The sequence below is a fragment of the Hippopotamus amphibius genome, chromosome 14, assembly GCF_030028045.1.
Source record: "Hippopotamus amphibius kiboko isolate mHipAmp2 chromosome 14, mHipAmp2.hap2, whole genome shotgun sequence".
NCBI lineage: Eukaryota > Metazoa > Chordata > Mammalia > Artiodactyla > Hippopotamidae > Hippopotamus > Hippopotamus amphibius.
This window is the reverse complement of record NC_080199.1, coordinates 39652708-39670060: the sequence shown is the minus strand read 5'-3', so window position 1 is coordinate 39670060 and position 17353 is coordinate 39652708. Positions and strand designations below refer to the sequence as shown.

Below are 17353 nucleotides of genomic sequence, written 5' to 3'. Positions count from 1 at the left end.
ACTATAAACATTTAAAATATTTTTACTGTTGTTATTAACACTATCTACTTTTTATTTTAAAATCAAAATATGTGTTAATATAATAATTGCAGGTAATTTCATTCATCATTAACCACATATTCTTAAAATTTTACATATATCAATTTGTCTAAACTTCAAAGTAAAACTGTGAGGATATACTATTATTATTACCATTTACTGATGATAAAAACAATGAAAATATTAATCAAATTTCCCCTTCAATGACTGGCACTTGAGGTTTCTTATTGCCTTCAGTCTTTTTTTAATTTTTTTTTTATTTTTAAGCTCTTTGTTGGAATATAATTGGTTTACACTGTTGTGCCAGTTTTTGAGGTACACCAAAGTGAATCAGCTGTATTTATACATATATCCCCATATCCCTACCCTCCTGCGACTCCCTCCCACCCTCCCTATCCCAGCCTTCTATGGCATCACCCATCATCTTGCCTTCAGTCTTAAATTTTAATTTTTTTATTATGAATATATTCAAAATCAATTATTGGAAAGACAATAATCAGAGTGAAAACACATACATATCAGCAAGTTTTCCACACAGTAGATGCATTATTGAAGCTGGGCATACAACCACAGAACCCTTTTAAAATGTAATATGTGAAGTTATTCACATTCTACTCTCCATGTTGTAGTGTGATAACTGTAGAAAAACAATTTTAAAAAATCACTAACATGATAACCAGACACAGTAAGAATAACAGTTGAAAAGTTTAGGTCACCGTAAAATGTCCAAATCACATCATAACCTCACATTTTCACTTCCAAATTATTTTTTCCCAGCAGGGTGGAAATAGAGAGTCAAACTGCATAACCTTTTATCCAGCATCATTGATGTGCTAGAGAGAAGGCTTAAGTAACTTAATTTTTCTCACAGAACCTGATGTTGATATTTGGCAGCTTCTAATCTGGCTGGGTGCCCTGACGTGAATTGCAGATTCTCCAGGCTCCTTTTGAGAGGAGTTTGAGGAGGTTGAAAGCAGATGCAGACAAATGCAGATGGAGCCCAGCAGCCAAATAGTGTGAGGCTCCTCACTACAACAGGAGTAAATTTGGCAGCCTCATGCTGTTTTAAGGAAGATAGGTAATTTTCTGTAAAGTAATTAGATAGTCACTTAACTCAAACAAACCACTGTAGTGACTGTATTTTGTTTTTAGAATTTTGGAAATTTTTTTGAATGTGAGTTGAAAGTAAGTGGTTCTTTTTGGTTGTTGTTATTTTGATTGTCATTCATTTTTGTTTTATTTTGTTTTTCAAGAGAATTCTGGAAATTTAGAGTTGAGTGCCATACTTAAATTGGAAAATATCCTAATTGATCTCTACTGTTGAGGTCAACCTTGACCTTTTCAAACAGATGTAACAAAATAAAAGGCTGTTGTTGCCTGGTCTGGCAACTTTAAATCTTATTTCCAAGTTCCCTGATTTTCTGGCTATTGCCTTAAGCTTCTTAGGTTTGCATTATTTATCTTTAACTACCTACTGTTACAGAACTAGAGGCTCTTTTTCCTCTTCTTGTACCATATTCTTCCATCAACCGTTTTCCCCAATGGTAGGTTTCTATGCACTTGTTACTTCTTGGGGGTGGGGAGGAACATTTTTGTTTTCACATCCACTGGAATTTTCTCAGTTCATTTACTTTATGACCTCTCTACACCACTTTACTCATTCCTCCTTGGGCAGGTGAGGTGATCTATCTCAAATTTGTACAGATAATCACCACTCATTACCTGCAGAAAGTACCTACTATTAATTGATTTCCTGAAAAGTTCATATTTTCCAAGAACCTGTCCCTCCCTGGCACATTTGCAGCTTTGAGCTATTACATTTCTGAGACCTTAAGCTTTGGAAAACTTTAGGTATTCTAAAACATAAAACAAAAAAGTCATTTAAGGAAGTGATTATAGCTACCCATATGTATAGGATGAATGGCACTGGGCCTTGGATTTCAGTTTGTGAGCAAAGTATTTTAAACCTAGAAGATGCTTATGTCTATTCAGGTGATATTTTTACAGTGGAGCATTTGGTTTTTTATTCCTGAGGCCCATGTAAGATGTTCCAGCCAGTTCTGTGGTGACTGCAGGGACTTGAGCAAAGACATCACCTTAAGGAAAAATGCCTAGGCTTCTGAAGAAGTGCTGGACCTCCCTAGGCTTGGCACAGTCACTTAGATCTCAGAAAAAAAGCTCAAAAGGGACCACTTCAGATGGTGCAGTAGTACTCTGCAAGCCAGAACTCATGGGACTTAATAGTCAGCAGAACCCCAAGACTGAGGTCTGATAGGTAAAGTCTGGCTGCTGGGAGGTTAGCAAGCAAAAGGCATGGAAACCTCAAGGCTACCCTCCACAAAGGCTGGATTACTTGTGATCCTTGCAAGCTAACCACTGTTCTTTCATTTGATGTAGGTGGCTTCAGCATGCTTGTTTTCACTGCTTACTTCACATGTTCAGCATTTCCTAAGTAAGCAGAGATGAAGCACAGGTTCAGTTTTAGGCAAAATATCACCTTACATCTTTAAAATTCTTTTAGAAACTGATTTCTAGAATATTCGCTGCTTTTATATGATTTATCAGTTGAATTTTATGTGTACTTTAACACACTAGTGAATTTCTAGCTTTGAATTGTTAATACCAAGCTTGTATGAGTAAGAATAGATGTCAACCCCAAATATTTTTATATTACTTGTCGAGAAGAAAACAACAAACAAGATATACCCTGCCTATTTCAGGTAGTGCAAAAACCTTATAGAGTCATGTTGGTTCTGAACTGGTTAACTTTATATAAGAAAGAAATTGAGGAGACAGGATCAAAATAACAGAGAAGGAAGTTCCTGAGCTCATGTCCTCCCACAAACACACCCAAACTATGTATATAAAACAACTCTTGTCTGAGAATAACCTGAAGACCAGCAGAACAGCTCGTCTACAATTAAGGGTATAAAGGCAAAACTGCATCAAGATGGGTAAGTGGGGCAGAGATGCAGTTTTGTCAGGATTCACACCCCTAGTGTGGTGAACTATAAATGGGAGGGAATATCATAAACTTGGGGGTCCCCCTAAAGAAGTGAGGGTTTCAAGCCTCATACTAGGCACTCCAGCCATGGCATCCAGTACCAGGAAAATAAGACACCAAAATTTTCTTTGAAAACCAGTGGGGCCTGTGTCCAGGAGAGCCTGAGGACTGTTGGAAACCAAGACTGCTCATAAAAGGTTCACAGGCAAACCCACTCACTCAAAGTCTCAATACAGAACCAGTAGAAAGAAAAGCACTTGGTACTCTAGCTGGATTGCCAGGACTGCCTCAACAGCCCCATGGCCTATGCCCAGATCCAGTTCCAGCTCTTGCAGTAAGGTCACCACAAAAGCCACTGGGTGGAGACAGTCTGCATAGGGATATTCCAATACAAGACCACACCTTCAAGACCAGGAGAGGTAACTGTTTTGCCTAATCCACAGAAACAAATACAGAAGGTCAAACAAAATAAGAAAACAAAGGAAATTGTTTCAAATGAAAGAAAAGGATTACCCCCCTCAAAAAAAAATCCCTAATGAAATGGTGATAAGTAATTTACCTGATAAAGACTTCAAAGCAACAGTCATAAAGAAGCTGACAGAATTTGGTAGAAAAATGGTGGAAACACAGTGAGAACTTCAACAAAGAGTTAGAAAATATAAAAAACCAATGAGATGTAAAGAATAAAATAACCATAATAAAAAATCCACTATAAGGAATCAAAAGAAGTTAGATGATACAGAAGAATGCATACACAATCTGGGAGATAGAATAGTGGTAATCACCCAATCAGAACTGCAAAAAGAAAAAAAGAATTTAAAAAAATGAAGATCATTTAAAGGATCTCTGGAACAACATCAGGCATATTAACATTTACATCATAAGTGTCCCATAGGATAAAAGAGAGAGAAAAGGGCAGAAAATGTATTTGAATAAATAATGGCTGAAAACTTCCATAATCTGGGGCAGGAAACAGATATTCAGGTCCAGGAAGCAGAGAAAGTTCCAAACAAAATTTATTCAAAGAGATCGACATCAATATATATCATAATTAAAATGGAAAAATTAGAGATAAAGAATTTTAAAGGCAGCTAGAGAAAAACATGTCAAATAAAAGGGACTCTTCATAAGGTCATCAAGTGATTTCTCAACAGAAAATTTGCTGGCCAGAAGGAAATGGCATGACATATTTAAAAGTGCCAAAAAAAAAAAAAAAAGAAAAACAACTAAATCAAAACGAAACAAAGAAACCCCCCAAAACCTACAACTAAGTATACTCTACCCAGCAAAGTTATTATTCAGAATTAAAGAAGAATTAAAGAAGGTTTCCCAGACAAGAAAAATCTAAGAGTTCACCATGACTAAATCAGCTTTACAAGAAATGTTAGAAGGTCTGCTTTAAGTGAAGAAGAAAATGCCATAACTTGTAATAAAAAGCATAAAAGAAAACATTTCATTGGTAAAGGAAAATATATAGTAAAGGCAGTGGATCAATCATTTAAAAACCTAGTATGAAAGTTAAAAAATAAAACATATAAAATCAACTAGAGCCACAATAATTAGTTGAGGAATACAAAAAATAAAAATAAAAAGATGTAAAATATGATATTGAAAACATAAAACATGGGGAAGGAAGTAAGGAGAAAGGAGTCCAAATATAATATTAAAGAAAATCATCAAATCACAAGTGAAGAGACTAAAAGAAGAAATGAACAGTGAAGAATTACAAAAACAACCAGAAAACAATTAACAAAATGGCAATAAGTACATACTTCTCAATAATTATGTTAAATGTCAATGAAGTAAATGTCTCCAATCAAAAGACATACAGTGGCTGAATGTATGAAAAACAAGACCCATCTACAAACCACCTATAAGGCATTCACTTCAGAGCTAAAGACACACAGAAAGTGAAATGATAGAAAAAGATATTCCATGCAAATAGAAATGAAAAGAAATCTGGGGTAGCACTATTCATATCAGATAAAATAGACTTTAGAACAAAGACTACCACAAAAGACAAAGAAGGGCATTACCTAATGATAAAAATGTCAATCCAAGAAGAAGATTTAACTTTTACAAATATTAATGCACCAAACATAGGAACACTTAAACATACATAGCAAACAGTAACAGACATAAAGGAAGAAATAGACAGTAATGCAATATCAGTAGGGGACTTTAAAAATCCACTTACATAATGGATAGATCATCCAGAAAGAAAATCAATAAAGAAATTTTGATCTTTAATAACACATTAGAGCAGATATATCTAAGAGATAATTTCAGAAATTTTCATCCAAAAACAGCAGAATACACATTTTCTTCAATCGATTTTATTACACTCTGCAGCATTGATCACATGCTAGACCACAAAACAAATTTCAATAAATTTAAGAAGATTGAAATCATATCAAGCATCCTTTACAACCACAATGGTATGAATTTTGAAATCAATTCCAGAAAGAAAACTGGAAAAAACACAAACACATAGAGACTAAACAACATGCTACTAAACAATCAATGTGTCAGTGAAGAAATCAAAGAGAAAAAACAAAACAAAACAAAACCTTGGGACAAACAAAAGTGGAAACACAATGTTCCAAAATCTATGGGATGCTGGAAAAATATTTCTAAGATGGAAGTTTGTAGTGATACAGGCTTACCTCAAGAAACAAGAAAAATCTCAAATAAACATACTAACTTTACATGTAAGGAATTAGAAATGGAAGAACAATCAAAGCCCAAAGTTAATAGAAAGAAATGATTAACATCAGAGCAGAAATAAATCAAATAGAAACTAAAAACACAACAGAAAAGATCAATGAAACTAGGAGTTGATTCTTTGAAAAGATAAACAAAATTGACAAACCTTTAGCCAGACTTACTAAAAAGAGAAAAAAAGGGGAAAAAAAAGAGAGAGAGGGCCCACATAAAGTGATAAATGAAAGAAGAGATATTAGAGCAAATAGCAAACAAATATAAGAGACTGTCTTGACTAGCTATACAATGACAAATTCTACAACCTAGAAGAAATGAATAATGTCCTAGAAATATATAATCTTCCAAGACTGAATTACAAAGAAATAGAAAATCTATACAGACAAGTTACTACTAATGAAATTGAATCAATAATCAAAAAAATCCCAACAAAGTCTGGGGCTGAGGGCTTTAGAGAGAAATTCTATCAAATGTTAGAAGAAGAGTTAATACATATAATTCTTGAACTATTCCAAGAATATAAAGACATTTTATTATTTGAGGCAAACACTACCCTGATACCTAAATCAGACAAAAGCACTACAAAAAAGGGAAAACACAGCCAATAATCCTGAAGAATATAGAAGCAAAAATCCTCAACAAAATATTAGCAAACCAAATTCAAAAAAATTAAAAGTGGAACTACCATGATCTATCAATTCTACTCCAAGTTTTATCCAAAGAAAACAAGAACACTACATCAAAAAGACATATGCACCCCAATGTTCATAGCAGCATTATCCACAATAGCCAGGGAAGTAATCTAAGTTCCCATCAATAGATGAAAGGATTAAGAAAATGTGGTATAAATATACAACAAAATACTACTCAACCATAATAAAAAGAATAAAATCTTGCCATTGCAACAACATGGATGGACCTAGAGAGTATTCTGCTAAGCTAAATAAGTCAGACAAAGAAGGACAAATACTAAGTGTTTTCACTTATATGTGGAATCTGAAAACAAAGGAAACACATAAACATAACAAAACAGAAACATTCTGCTAGACACAGAGAACAAACTAGTTGTCAGAGTGGAGCGGAGAAGGGAGATGGGCAAAATATGTGAAGGGGATTTAGAAGTACAAACTATCAGCTATAAAATAAGCTGCTGTAATTTACCTCACAAGGAAAATAGGCAATAATATTATGATAACTTTGTATGGTGTCTAATATATAAAAATATTGAATCACTATGTTGTGTACCTGAAACTAATACAATATTGTAAGTCTACCATACTTCAATCAAAAGGAAGGAAGGAAGGGAGGGAGGGAGGGGGAGGGAGGAAGAAAGAGAGAGAGGCAGAAAGAGAGAAAGAGAAGAAGGAAGGAAGGAAGGAAGGAAGGAAGGAAGGAAGGAAGGAAGGAAGGAAGGAAGGAAGGAAAAGAAAGGGAAAGAAAACTTCCTAAGAGGCAGATTTCTTAAACAATCTAATAAAAGAGAAGAGAAGAAATAGCCACTGTTGTGCATGACTGAAAATACCCACTCACAGGGGATTTCTGGGTTCCTAGCTAGAGCCCAAAATGAATATAGAACTGGTTGTCAGAAACCAGGGACTCAAAAGAGAAATAAAACTAAGGTTGTGCAAAATGCTGATGTAGGAGAATCAAAATCAACCTGTTGATGGTCAATTTCTTCCTATGGATTTAATTTCACAGGTCAATTTTTTCAGAAGTGAAGCAGAGAAGAATGATTCTTTCATCAGTTTGCTAGACCTGCCATAACAAGGTATCCCTAAATGACTTAAACAGAAACATATTTTCTCACTGTTCTGGAGGCTAGAAGTTTGAGATTAAGGTGTCAGCAGGATTAATTTCTTCTGAGACTTGGGGATGCGGTCTTTTTCTTTTGTCCTCAGATGATCTTCCCCTTGTGCCTGTCTGTGTCCAAACTTCCTCCTCTTAAAAAGATACCAGTTGTATTGGATTAGGGCCCACCCTAATGACCTCATTTTAACTTAGTTACCTACTTACAGACTTTATCTCCAAATACATCCACGTTCTGAATTACTGGGGGTTAGAACTTCAACATATGAATTTGGGAGGATACAACTCAGAGCATAATGATGCTATTGGGAATGGTACCTCAAAAATCTCAACACTACCACATTAGTCATGCTTGATTCCTGCTTGTCTTTTGCCTTCCTTGTGCTATTTTCCCAATCTCAGGAGCTCAAATAACTGGTGGAAGATAAGATTTAAGATTTAAGAAAAATTTAAGATTTTATGACTTCACCCTCCACTCACAAGTGTCTCTGGACTTGTGGTCCTGACATTCCTATGGCTGTTCATCTTCAAGAGTTCTGATTTTACTTTAGATAAGTCATTTAAGCTGACTTAGAGCAGAGACAGCTCACTCACTAAAAGGACTTTTAAGGTCATAGAACTGGAAAGTGACAAGATCCGGGGCCAGACTACACTAGTTCAAATGTTAAGACATTTAAATTCTAGAACACTGACTTTGTAAACACCACAATTTTTTATTTGGTGTTTTACTTTTTATAAAATGTTTTATGCAATCAATATGTGCCAAGCCTTCAACAAATCATGTTAACTATAAAACGGTGTTAGATGATTCCTGACCAGCTGAAAGAAGTTTCCTGAGGACGTGATTTTGCATCTTTACTGTATTCACTCTACTCAATAATCTGCATTTATATGGGCATTATTCTTACATTACTATATAGAACATGGCACTCATCAACAAGATAAAAGAAATTAAAGTCTGAAACCAGATAATTCATCTACAAATCAATAAACAGATTTTTAGAAAAAGTTTAGAAAGCTTGAAAACTTTCCTTTCTAAAATGATGTTATTAAACATATTTGTTTTCCTTTAATCAAGTCTACATCTTTTAATATTACTAACAAACAGTCAAGAAATCACTTTCTTTGTTTCTGTTTCTTCTATTTAATTTTTTTCAATGATATCAAAGTCAAGACTGCCTTGAAATTTCTCATTTATCTGAAGAGATCAGAAATAATATATCTGCCAATAATGGAAACATTAATTTGACCAAGAATTTTAGAAAATCCTGAAACAGCAAATTTTGTGAAAAAAGGTAGTAGAACAACAATGCCAGTGATATTTAATACGGATGTAAAGACATGCTAGAAAGTTCTTTTCATTATAAGTTAAAATTAAAAAATAATAATAATGAAGCTGATGATGGTGGTGACTCACACTTATCTTACAGGTACTTCAATTCATTGCATCCACATATGAAAATGATCAGGTATTCCTCACTGTACAGTTGATGAAATGGAGAGAGGAAAAGGTAACTTGCCCAAGATAACACTGCTATTAAGTGGTAGATGTCTATAAAAACAATCAAAAACAAAGATATATCAATTTATGTGTGAATATTTTCTCCTGTCGCCTTTTTACATGAATATTTTAATTTAGTAATCATACATGCATAAAAGCATTCAAATCACAGGGGTAGCTCTATGAAACATCAAAAAATAAGCGAATTTCTGGAATATGCACCTAGAAGTAAAAATTGAACACTGCTAGCATGCCATCATTAGCATATCCTTACCTCTAAGAAATTCCCTTTACTTTGACTTGTAATATATGTTATCACATGATTTTGCATGTTTAGTTAAATAAAATCATATGAGATATTTATTTCACTTGACTTTGTTGTTTGTGAGATTTCTCAATTTTATTCCACATAGCAAGTGCCCATGAACGTGTACATCTGTTTCTGAGCTTCCTATTCTATCCCATTGATTTACTTACCTATCCTTGAATTAACACAACACTGTATGATTTACTACAGTTTTCTAAAAAGTTGATTTTCTTTTTCAGATTATGGCTTTTCCTGGAATTTCAAAAGAAATATTAGAATCATCTCTTCAATTTACACACATGTGCCTATACAAACTGCTAGGGTTATTTTTCCAGAGAATTCATTGAAAATATAAATCAATTTGACAAAAATTAACATCTTTCCAATATTGAATATTCCAATCATAAACATGGTCTACTCTTCTTGTTATTTATATCTCAGTAATTTCTCTTGGTAATGTTTACACTTATTTCTAGGTGCTTTTGCTATCAATGTAAATAATAGATAATTATAAATTTCATTTTCCAATCATTAGCTGAATATATGTAAATAAAGCTGATTTTAGATTGACCTTATATCAATAAGCTTACAAAGTCACATTCCATTTTAACAGGTTAGCTGTGGTTTAACTATTTTATTATAATAATTTAACATTTTTTTAAAAATGCTTGAAATATTACTTGCAAATCCCAAGAGCCTTAATTTTTCCAATCCTTACAGACTTTCTTATGTTGCAATAGTAAAAACTCCAGACCAATAAAGAATAAAATTGATGATCCTTATAGGGGGAGCTTTATAGTAGGTATCCTTATATATTTGTGATCTATTCGTATTTTATCATCGGGTATGTTTCTGTAGATTTTTTTTTTTAATACTCATAATTGAATTAAAGAAGTTCTTTTCTGTTCTTAGTGTGCTAAAACATTGTTGGTGATGGCATTGTTAGTTTGGTTTTGGTTTAATGATGAAAGTGTGTTGATCTTTGTTTTATAAAATGCTTTTTCTGAATCTACTGAAATTACTTTTCTCATCTTGGCAGGAGATGAAAGTTTTCTCCTTTGTTTTTAACAAAACAAATCAATGTAGTGAATTACAATAATTGATTTCCCAATGTTAACTCAATCTTGCATTCATGAATTAAACCCAGTTTGGTAATGATACATTATGCATTTTATGTATTGTTAGACTTGGTGTGCTAATCTTTTGTTTAGGATTTTTGCATCTGTGTATATGAGATACTTCAGTTTTTCTTTCTTGTAATATCCTTGCCAGGTTTTTATGTAAAGTAATGTGGTCTCAAAACAACAAGTGTTCTTTTTCTTTCTCTCTCATGTGAAAGAGTTCATAGAAATATTAATATTCTTTCGTTCTTAAATGTTTAAAAGAAGCCATTGATGAAACCATCTGGGCCTGTAGTTTATTTCAGGGAAAGTTTTAAATCATAAATTTAATTTATTCAATAGATCAAGGGCAACAGAGGTTTTCTTCTTGCTTCCTGGTTTGTTCTTAAAGCTCAAGAATTAGAGCATCCCAACACAGAACGCACAGAGTTCTTTGTCTTTGGAACCCTTTCCAAAACCTCAGCTACCATGGTAGCAGTTGCAAAACAGCTAGACTAAAAACACTAGTATAAAGAAGAAGCTGGTACATAGTTACACAAAATACATTCTCAATTCAGTTATAGATGAAGATGATCAAATGGATATTTCACTCTCATAAAGTTAAAAACAAAGAAATTGAAAATTTTCACATAGATCTTGATTTTACATTAACTCTCATTCCATGCCATTATATTTTTTTTTACTATTTTATTAAGTTATAGAATTATGAATGTTAGAGTATGTTAGAAAAATACTTTTTCAACCTTATTAAACAGATATAATGTAAATAGCTGGTAGGAAATCTGGCACAGTTAATAAACTGGCAAATCTTTATGAAGGCGAGTGGCTTGGGCTTACACATGCTATTATATATTCTATTTTCAAGTTTATACCTTAAGCCAATTATAAATTTATAAGTGTAAGTAGTTAAAACATTGTGACATCTATGTGATATACAAATATTTAAATATTTTAATATTTCACCAAAAGCTTACATTTAAAAAAATTATTTAAATACTCTTTTGTTTTATATTCTAACAGTAAACATATACTGGATAATATAAAAATTTACCTTAGATAGGATTACTGGAACTAAAATGTTGCCAGTGCTATTCCTTTGGTGTAATTTACAAATTTATCTAATACTGATAGTTCAGTATATTGTTTCAGTTATCTTAAAATCATTTAAAATATTTTCATCTTTAATTGTACAGTGTTTACACTAGGAATCTGTTAATTGCTAGGTTACAATAAATATAATTTATTTTGCTTACAACAAAAATCAATCTTAAAAATTAATTTTAATAATTTAGATGAAAGGAGGGACTAAATACATACTTATTACTAGTTTAGAGAGATTCAAATATAACCTTACTTTTTAAATTATATATTTTTTCTTAAAAAATATACCAAAAAACAGCCAAACACTATGTATAGCACCCACTATATCATTAGAGCCAACATTATGTGACATCACTATAGATGACATAAAACCTTGTCTAGCTGTTTTCTAGTACTAAGAGGAATCAGGCTTGCAGGGAATTTAGAGACCACAGAAATGTAAGTGTGTGAATATTTGTTCAAATATGTAATACTACTGCTAAATGCCTAAGTAAATATGGTCAAAATTATAACATACAACTTCTTTAAAAATATTTTCTAGTTCTTACAAAGCAAGAAATTTTCTTAAATATATGGTAATTTTTCACATGAATAGGAGGTGATTTAATTACAAATAATGAATATATTAATAGCTGAAAGATTAATAGCTGATAATACATAGTTTAGCTCCTAGTTTAGCTTAGCTTAACACAGACAATGATTCAACACATTAACCTTGATCTAACATCTAGATTCAGTATGTAATCTAGAATTGTTAATTTGTAATTTTTATGTGGTGGGATTTAAACATTCATTTTTTTAATATCAATGTAATAGTTCATTTACTGACTTCTCTTCATAATTTCACTGTTTTTTTTTTCCCCTGCAGTGGGCCCCACTGAACCTTGTTAGATCCCTGCTGGGTTTACTACTTGTGCAAGTCAACCAGCAGCCAATTCTATACAAACACATTCTTAACAAATCTAGGACCTTTTTTGTTCCAAATATCATTAGTTCACCTCTGGGTGAACCCAGCACACTTGGAGTTTATATATTTTTCTCAGATAAAACACTAAGAAATAATAGTTGTCTCTGAATCAAAGAGATGGAAGATACTGCGTTTGTTTTCCTCTTTTTTGTCTTGCACCCAAGATCAAAATAAGCTCAAAAATGGATCTCACGAGCTGGGAAAAAAATCTTTAGAGAGACAATAAGGTGTGCAGGGATGAGAACAAGTCTCTCAGAAAAGAAAACAAGTCCCTCTGGGGAGAAAACAGAGCCCTTCGATGAGAAAACAAAGCCTTCCATATGGACAATCAGTTAATCCGGTAGGAGAACCAGTCCCTGAGACAGCAAAACCTGCTGTTGTGGAAGTTTAAAAGTGTGATTTCTGAAAGCCAAAAACCACATGGGGAAAAAATCAATACCTTGAACACAGAAAGAAAGTCTTACTGGCAACAGAATCGAGCCCTGGAGGCTCAGATCAAGGCTCTCAGGGAACAGGAGAAAGCCTTCCAGAAGGAAGCAAAAGCCCTTCAAGAGGAAATAAGGTCTCTCCATGAGGAGATCAAGGCCCTACAGCATCAGGAGCACGCCATCAGGATGGAGGAATAGGCCCTGATGAAAGAAGGACTCGCACTGGTGATGGAAGAACAGGCTCTGTGGAAGGAGGAACAGGCCCTTCGTGAGGAGAACAAGGCTCTGAGAGAGCAGAACAGGGCTCTTCAAGAGGAGGAAAAGGCCCTTCTGGAAGAGACGAAAGTCCTGGAGGAGTGGAATAAGATTCTTCAGGGGAAAGACAGCAAACATGCTGGCTGGAAAAATGGACAATAAAAAAAATAAAACAGGAGAAGTGTGACTTGAAGAGGTAACCAGCAAACCATGAATATTATTGACGTTCCAGAAAAAATATAATCAAACTTTTGAAGGTGAAATATTATTGGTGGGGTTGGAGTCAGAAGACTGGGAATGTGCAGTGCTCAGTATCTGGTCCTGGAAACCAAATAAAGTCCTGAAAAGTGGGGGAAAAAAAGTTCTTTAGGTTCACTTAAATTGTACAGACTTATTGGTGGTAAATATTATTTTTAATGGAAAAGTATTGCGCAAAATGTGACACTGAATGGATCATATAGGTTTCCCTTTTAGTTTCAAACACATTGGGTGAATATTGTAAGAAATCAACATCACAGAGAAAAACTTGTCTTAAAACTTGCTCTTAGAATTGTGGACGATATAGTGAAATATAAAGCTTTGCATCCTTCATGTGTATTGTGAAAAAAGATGTATTGTAGAAGAATATTCTGCTTCATGCTTATTCCAAAAATATAGTTGAGGAGGCCAACAAAATACTAATAAGACTTTTTAAAATATGTGATAGTATGAAAATTAATGAGTGTTCACAGACTTTCCACTATCTCTTCATTTTTTCTCTCAGTTATTGTCTTCCTTTTGCTTGCTGGGGGGATGCCATGCTCTCTAATAAATGTATTAATGAGAGAAAAGGGAGTGAGAGAACAAAGGTCTCTGAGCTCATAATAGGGCTTGTGGAGTTTGGAATGTGAATCTGTGGGCAGTCCTTGTTCAATGGAAATTGGGGAAGGAAGAAATGGATTTTTCAGATGTATTAATATTGATCTAATTGAATGCTTTTTTTAAAAAAAAAATTCTGTAAAAACTGTCACATGGACTTATGGATTTATTAGAGTTACATGGATACTTGCAGAATACTAGATTATAAACTGCTAGAGGCCTGTTGCTGTACCTTATTTTTCATCAATGTAGATTTTGAGCACTTAATACAGGGTAAACATTTAATGGGTTTTATTGAAGTTATACCTCATTCTGATTCTTGTCCAGTGTTAGGTAACAGGAATATAAGAAAAGCATAGGAGGACTTTCCTTTTCCCTAGATGCTGCCACATATGCAAAAAGTCAGCCTACATTTATTAAACACCTGTAGTTATCATTCTACTAAGCAATACAGATACATTTAAGTATAAAAGTGAAACGAGACATGCTCCCTAATTTTAAGGATTCCACAAACTGTAAAGGAAGATAAAGATTATGACTTTATTCCTTAAGAGAGCATATCTGCTTGGTAAACAGTTTACTAACCACTGTTCTTTGGAGCTTATACAGCCACCTTTTAAATAAAACAATTCAGCCTTGGAGAACATTAAAAAGCAATGTTTGCAGACAGTGTTCCGCTGACTTGCAGTCAATTGGGACAGGGAAGAAATGCAAAGCCTTTATCATTGTTTTACCTCAAAACCTGTGGAAGAAACCTATAGGCAGAAGAATATCCAGCTTGTTGTTCTGGGGATTCATGGATATGTGGCTTGATTGTCTATACATGAATTCTGATAAGTTATTTTTCACAGAAAAGAGTCCTTACTCTGGAAACGCCCTGCTGTACTGTTTAGGAAAAATAAACTATTTTATTTTTTGTTGGTGAGGTCAGGAAGGGCAATGTCCATGGAGAGGATACGGTTATCAGTGACCCTTCTCAGGGAGGAAGCTGTCATTATTGCCTCATAGCTAAATCAGCAGCCATTCAGGTGAAACTGAAGACACAGGACATACTGATCATAATTTCAGTCTCTCCTTTTTTAATTCATATGCTAAGCTGAAGGTTGGCACTGCTACAAAGAAATATTGGTTAATATTTATAGTGCACTCTGCAAGTGAGAAATTATATAATTAAGGAATGGGTTAAAACAATTTATGTTGATATCCCTCTTCATAATGTTTGTGATCTTTCGCCAATCAAAAATTGGATAATTAAGTGTACATTTAAAAGTTTTCATATTAAAAAATAAATAAAAGTAAAAGTTTTCATATTATTGTTAGATATCAATTAAAATTATGTTAAACAGAGGAAATATTTTGAATGAAAAACTTGGGGGCATTTTGATGCTGACAATGCAGGAACTTTATATGAACTTCGTTTCTTTGTTGTTCATTTCTAGGTCTTTCCTCATAGTTTCCAGAAACGGTGGTCACCTAAAGATCATCTGAAAGCCTAGTGTTCCCACCAGGATTGCCCTTAATCCAGGCCAGTAAGCAATCATTAGCTGCAGGACAGAATAGTTGCATGGATATTCCAAGTACCTTCTTAGAGACCAGAGACTGTTTATCTTTAAGAGACTATCAGGCCTCAACCCATGTGCTAGGCTCTATTTATTTATTTAAGGCCACAAATCCCAGGCTCCCAGGTCCTTCCTTCCTCCCTTTGATTTATATTTCATTATGTTCTATATATCCTCTAATATATAGAACATACCAATTCCCCACCCTCCTGAACATTTTATCAAATGTCCTATATCTTTAACCTCTTTTCTGAAAGTTCCTTTTGTCTTCCTGACCCAGGGAGACCTCAGTGATACTGCCTTCTGTAGTATATCTCTCAGGTGAAAGCTTTTAGGCACCGGCAAAGATGGAGCTAGTGTAGGTTTCCTCATTTCTCACTGCACTTCCAAATTTTTATCTTGTTTCCTCCTATAAAAGATTTAGTTTCAATGAAGCACATGATATGAGATACCACTCTCTATCCTATGTAGTACTTCATATTCAAGAATCTTATTTGCTCTAGTTCAGATATTAAAACCTTGGAATCTGACTCACAGTAATCCTGCTTTTATTCTTCTGTGTAACCTCAAATTGCACATAGATGATTAGTCCCCAAATGTACCCTTGGATCTTCTTATATCCCAAAACCATTTCCCACATATCACATCAGTCTCCATCCCCATTATTGTACCCTAAAACCTTTGATCTGCAGATACGTTGATTCAGAAATCTGAACTGTCCAACCTTCTGAATATACTCTCTACACCACTATCATAGTTCCATTTACCCACCTCATGTAGAAATCCAACTCATAACTCCATCAGCATTATTTCACTACTATTACCCCTCACTTTCTCACTTCTCTTGTTATTCAGCATAAATTATGGTTCATGATAATACCCTTGAGAATATTCTTTACTTTTTTAGCTCACTCTCCAGTATACTGAACAGAAAAATTTCCAACCCTGATTCCCTGTAACTATGTGTCTTTTCCTCCTCTATGCCATGTCAATTGCCTTGTTTATTTCCTTGTGCTCCAGAGCAATTAAACATAGAGGTGTTGCTAATATTAATATAGAGGTAACACTGTATAATTAGAGTATCTGAATACTTACCTATATTAACTCACTTCATCTTTGTAAACAACCTACTTACTTTCAGTACCCTAATTTTAAAGACAAGGTAAAAGAAGTACAAGAAAATATTCCTGTTTCCAAGATCACATATAGGATTTGAACTCATGTGGTCTGACTCCAGACTCTGTCCTCTCAGCCTCTGCTGGATATTAGCACTATAAAATCACTCAAATGCAAATGAAGACAACACCGTTTGGCAATCCTACCATTTTTCCAGCTTTCCAATGTAACAGATTTTATCATCTCCTTTCTCCACTATCTTCAATGTCTCACTACCAAGTGGTAAACCTGCTTCTCAGATCCCTGAGAAAATACATATCAAGAACTTTAACATCAGAGGAGATAGGATTAAGATGGTGGAGTAGGAGGACGTGCTCTCACTCCCTCTTGCAAGAGCACCAGAATTACAACTAACTACCGAACAATCATCTACAGAAAGACACTGGAACTCACCAAAAAAGACACCCCACATCCAGAGACAAAGGAGAAGCCGCAATGAGATGGTAGGAGGGGTGCAGTCACATTAAAATCAAATCCCATAAATGCTGGGTGGGTGACTCACAAACTGGA

General features: G+C 34.1%; 1 pseudogene; it reads left to right on the top strand.

Moving 5' to 3' along the window:
• Positions 1–8972: 8972 nt before the first annotated feature.
• LOC130835564 (coiled-coil domain-containing protein 70-like) lies at positions 8973–13412 on the top strand (annotated as a pseudogene).
• Positions 13413–17353: the final 3941 nt, after the last annotated feature.